Here is a 6,000-nt window from a genome sequence, read left to right as displayed (position 1 = left end):
CAACCGCCCCCATAGAAGAGGAAGCGCTTCTTATTCTACTGTAAGCAACCGCCAAGGTGAGCACCCGCCCCCGTAGAAGAAGAAGCTCGCGGATATTTAATTTCATTTGTGTGTTTCTGTAAAGACAACAAAATGTCTCCTACTAAGAGACACGCGTACAAGGTTCCACTGACTTTTGATATTCATGTGAACCGCACTGTGGATACAACGGGAACACGTACGGTGAATATTCGCACCACAGGGAATGAGAAGTCGTCCTACTGTGGTTCTAGCTAGCCATGCTAACGGCCAGAAACTTCCGCCCACGGTGATATTCAAAAGGAAGACCTTGCCAAAAGAGAACTTTCCAGCCGGCGTCATCATAAAAGCTAACTCGAAGGGATGGATGGATGAAGAAAAGATGAGCGAGTGGTTGATAGACGTTTACGCGAAGACACCGGGTGACTTTTTTCACGCAGCTCTGTCCCTGTTGATCTATGACTGCATGCGCGCCCACATCATCGATGGTGTCAAAAAACAAGTGAAGCACACCGAAGAAGAATAATTCGAGGGATTTGTAGATGAGTAATAACTTCAGAAAGTAAGCTTTAAATGTTTATTTTGTGTGTTGTGTGACACTAACGTATGAGCAACGTTGAGTTATTGATGTTGCTATTGCTCTGCACTATTTTGAGTGTTACTATTTTTGTGATTGCACATTTGCACATTACATTTTGGGAGTGAACAGAGTTGTTAGAACGCTGGTTTGTAATATATTATTAAAGTTTGACTGACCTATCTGACTGTTTTGTTGACATTCCCTTTAGCGTAGCGTAGGTGCGGCTAATAGCACGGGGCGGCTAATAGGTAAACAAAGTTTTGAAATATGCCGTTCATTAAACGTGCGGCTAATAACACGGGGCGCCTTATGGTGCGGAAAATACGGTAAGACATTACCTGGCGTTTTGCTTCGCAATGTTATGCAAAAGCAACTTTTCTTTACCTTCTGGTACCTGTTGATGTGTATTTGGGATTTGCATAAGTCCTGAAAATTTGCACGCATTAGCCTTTGTAGTCTGTGGCGACACCGTAGTCGATAAGCTTCTTCTTTTGCTCTATCTTCTTGTTATGTCATCCTCCGCTGTTGCCATTTCTAATATAAAGTAGGGTAAACTTCTTACTTATATCTGTCAGTAAACTCGCCATGAAAGCGCTAAAACATACCGGTGTAGTGAGTTTACATTGTTCACCCAAGGAACTTTAGTTATTAGAGAGTTCCGATCGGACGCGTTGTTGTTGCACTAGTGCAGGGGTCGGCAACCCGCGGCTCCGGAGCCGCATGCGGCTCCTTGACCACTCTGATGCGGCTCAGCTACATACATGCCGACCCCCCCCCGATTTTCCCAGGAGATTTATGGATCTCAGTGTCTCTCATAGATTACTCCCAGGGAAAAAATAATCCTATTTACACCCTTATTACTAAATAAAGGGCGTGCCCTAATTGCACTGCAGTAATTGTCCTCTATAGCATTTACATACAGCGTGCCAGTCCAGCCACATGTTGCATGTTGTTATTACTTGCACACACAGGAGACAGCAAAGCATACTTACTCATCAGCCACACAGCTTACACTGACGGTAGCCGTATCAAACAACTTTAACATTGTTACGTTACAAATATGCGCCACACTGTGAACCCACACCAAAAAAGAATGAAAAACACATTTCTGGAGAACATCCCACCGTAACACAACATAAACACAACACAACCATTACCCAGAATCCCATGCAGCCCTAACTCTTCCGGTCTACATTATACACCCCCGCTACCACCAAATCCCCCTACACATCAACCCCCCCCTCTCTCCGTGCGTTGGTTGAGCGGAAGAGTTAGGGCTGCATGGGATTCTGGGTATTGGTACCGTCAGTGTAAGATGTGTGGCTGCTGAGCTAGTACGCCTTGCTGTCACTTACGTGAGCAAGCTGAAATTGCATTCTACGTGTGGTTGAGCAGGTACACTGTTAGGGCAGACTGTAGAGGGCGCCAAATGCAGTGTCATCACGCTCTGATATTCGGGAGTCTCCCGGGAAAAATGAGAGGGTTGGCAAGCATGACGCTATCAAGCGCCATTCATTCAAAACTCGCGGACTGCACTAACATCAAATTTCCACATTAAAGTGCGTGCCGGTGCGTGTGTTGGAGACCCCTGGTTAACATAGCACAAAGCATTTAAGCTTTGTATGCGGTGTTTTTCATTTTAAAAAAATTTTTGTGGCTCCCATTACTTTCTTTAATTTGTGAAACTTGCCAAAATGGCTCTTTGAGTGGTAAAGGTTGCCGACTCCTGCACTAGTGAGCCACGGATGAGGAGATGCTGCTCCGTTATTGATTGAAGTAAAGTCTGAATGTCATTAAAACAGTTAGCTCCATCTTTTGACACTTCTTCCACTCCCGTCCTTGCACGCTACAACGGTACAACAAAGATGACGGGCAGAAGACGCCGTCGAAGGTGAGCCACGTAAATAAGACCGCCCACAAAACGGCGCATCCTGAAGCGACTGTCAGAAAGCGGCTTGAAGATGATCTGTAAAACATCATCTATGCAACATTTTGACCAAAGAACCACCATTACATGTTATGTAGACCACAAGGAAGTGTTTTACATTTAGAAAAAATAATAATAATATGACCCCTTTAATGCGCCCTATAATCCAGTGCGCCCTACGATCCGGAAAATATGGTACATCCTATTGACTATATACTAAAATGTTCGCAAACCCCTGAATAGTGTTACTATTGAGGACTTGATAATATGTATGTATTTATTTGTACAACACACTCTTTGAGTTACTTTCTTTATAAATGCTTCTTTTTGTTGCCATCATCAATGTCTCCATCTCTCTGCCTCAGTAAAAGTAGTAAGTACACAGCGTGTACATCGCTGTGTACTTACTACTTTTACTGGGTAGAGCCTGTCGATTATATTCGTCACATAGCAGCAGGTTTGTGTATCGTTCTGACATTACTACCAGCGTGTAGATACAAACATTGACAATCTCCCCTGCTAATCATGACCACCCAGACAGGAACCGGACTATATGATCCTAGATCAGTTGGTCACTCACCTTTTTGAAGCCAAGATCTTGTCGTGTTTAGCCAGTGAATGCCATCCCACAGCAGTGTGTGAACAGTATGAGAAGGATGTCCCAGGCTGTTGTTGTTCCACACAGACACCTGTTGATTAAAAGAGTAAAATTGATTGGTTAGCATTTGTCTTTCTTGCTTCAAGCTTCATAACTATTACCGATAGATCAGTTGAACATTTCTTCTCATGTACAAAACCAGTGAAGTTGGCACGTTGTGTAAATCATGAATGAAAACAGAATACAATAATTTGCAAATCCTTTTCAACCTATATTCAATTGAATAGACTGCAAAGACAAGATATTTAATGTTCGAACTGGCAAACTTGGTTATTTTTTGCAAATATTAGCTCATTTGGAATTTGATGCCTGCAACATGTTTCAAAAAGCTGGCACAAGTGACAAACAAGACTGAGAAAGTTGAGGAATGCTCATCAAACACTTATTTGGAACATCCCACAGGTGAACAGGCTAATTGGGAACAGGTGGGTGCCATGATTGGGTATAAAAGCAGCTTCCATGAAACGCTCAGTCATTCACAAACAAGGATGGGGCGAGGGTCACCACTTTGTGAACAAATGCGTGAGCAAATTGTCCAACAGTTTAAGAACAACATTTCTCAACAAGCTATTGCAAGGAATTTAGGGATTTCACCATCTACAGTACGTAATATCATCAAACGGCTCGGAGAATCTGGAGAAATCACTGCGAATAAGCGATGATATAACAGACCTTCGATCCCTCAGGCGTTACTGCATCAAAAAGTGACATCAAGTGTAAAGGATATCACTACATGGGCTCAGGAACACTTCAGAAAACCACTGTCAGTAACTACAGTTTGTCGCTACATCTGTAAGTGCAAGTTAAAACTCTACTATGTAAAGCAAAAGCCATTCATCAACAACACCCAGAAATGCCGCCGGCTTTGCTGGGCCCGAGCTCATCTAAGATGGACTGATGCAAAGTGGAAAAGTGTTCTGTGGTCTGACGAGTCCACATTTCAAATTGTTTTTGGAACCTGTGGCCGTTGTGTCCTCCGGACCAAAGACGAAAATAACCATCCGGATTGTTATAGGTGCAAAGTTCAAAAGCCAGCATGTGTGATGGTATGGGGGTGTATTAGTGCCCAAGGCATGGGTAACTTACACATCTGTGAAGGCACCATTAATGCTAAAAGGTACATGCAGGTTTGTTGCCATCAAAGTGTCATGTCTGTGTTGATCATGTTTTTGTTTTGCTTGGTTTTTGGACACTTTTTAGTTCTTGTCTTCACTCCCTTGCTTTGTCACCATAGCAACCATTAGTTTCACCTGGTTCACATTGTCATGTCACGCACCTGTTCACGGTTAGTCACGCACCTGTTTTCACTTATCATGTCACTATATAAGCTTTTCTGTTTCTGTTGTTCGTCCTGGCGACATCACACCTTCTCCACACAAATTTATGCTCTGCACCTGTTTACCATAGTTCTTGTTTCATCTCATGCCAAGTAAGTTTTGATTTAATGTTTATAGTTTTTATGCCCAAGTGCATGTCTTTTGTTTCATAGCCAAGTTTGTTACCTCCTCTGTGAGCGCCTTTTGTTTATTCCTTTTTATTGTCCTTATATTAAATTATGTACTCACCTCCAAGCCGTGTCCAGTCAAGTTGCTTTGCACCTCGGAAAAACAATCCACACCAAGGACCAAGTCGTGACACAAAGCAACGTCTTATTCCTGGACGCCCCTGCTTATTTCAGCAAGACAATGCCAAGCCACATTCTGCACGTGTTACAACAGCGTGGCTTCATAGTAAAAGAGTGTGGGTACTAGACTGGCCTGCCTGTAGTCCAGACCTGTCTCCCATTGAAAATGTGTGGCACATTATGAAGCCTAAAATACCACAACGGAGACTGTTGAACAACTTAAGCTGTACATCAAGCAAGAATGGGAAAGAATTCCACCTGAAAAGCTTCAAAAATTGGTCTCCTCAGTTCCCGAACATTTACTGAGTTTTGTTCAAAGGAAAGGCCATGTAACACAGTGGTAAATATGCCCCTGCGCCAACTTTTTTGCAATGTGTTGCTGCCATTAAATTCTAAGTTAATGATTATTTGTAAACAAAAATCAAGTTTTTCAGTTCGAACATTAAGTATCTTCTATTTGCAGTCTATTCAATTGAATATAAGTTGAAAAGGATTTGCAAATCATTGTATTCTGTTTTTATTTACCATTTACACAACGTGCCAACTTCACTGGTTTTGTGTTAATATACAGTCTGCTACTGTATAGCTAGAACAGGGGTCGGCAACCCAAAATGTTGAAAGAGCCATATTGGAGCAAAAATACAAAAACAAATCTGTCTGGAGCCGCAACAAATTAGAAGCCATATTACAAACAGATAGTGTGTCATGAGATATACATTGAATTGAGATGACTTAAAGGAAACTAAATGAGCTCAAATATAGCTACAAATGAGGCATAATGATGCAATATGTACATATAGCTAGGCTAAATAGCATGTTAGCATCGATTAGCTTGCAGTCATGCAGTGACCAAATATGTCTGATTAGCACTCCACACAAGTCAATAACATCAACAAAACTCACCTTTGTGTATTCACGCACAACGTTAACAGTTTGGTGGACACAATGAGACAGAAAAAGAAGTGGCATAAAACACGTCCTAGAAAGTCGGAGAAAGTTATACATGGAAACAAACTAAAGGTGAGTTCAAGGACCGCCAAAATTAGTAGGACAAAACGGTGCTTGCCAAATACTCGAATCAGTGAAGCATGTTTAATACAAACAGAGTGCTTTATAACAATTAGGGAGGTTTGTGTCATGTTTGTCCTCCCACAGAAACCATATTAAAACAAAAAAAAAGGTTTTTTTTCCCC

This window comes from Entelurus aequoreus, linkage group LG10 (assembly GCF_033978785.1).
Source record: "Entelurus aequoreus isolate RoL-2023_Sb linkage group LG10, RoL_Eaeq_v1.1, whole genome shotgun sequence".
Classification (NCBI taxonomy): domain Eukaryota; kingdom Metazoa; phylum Chordata; class Actinopteri; order Syngnathiformes; family Syngnathidae; genus Entelurus; species Entelurus aequoreus.
Note: the sequence above shows the minus strand (reverse complement) of the source record.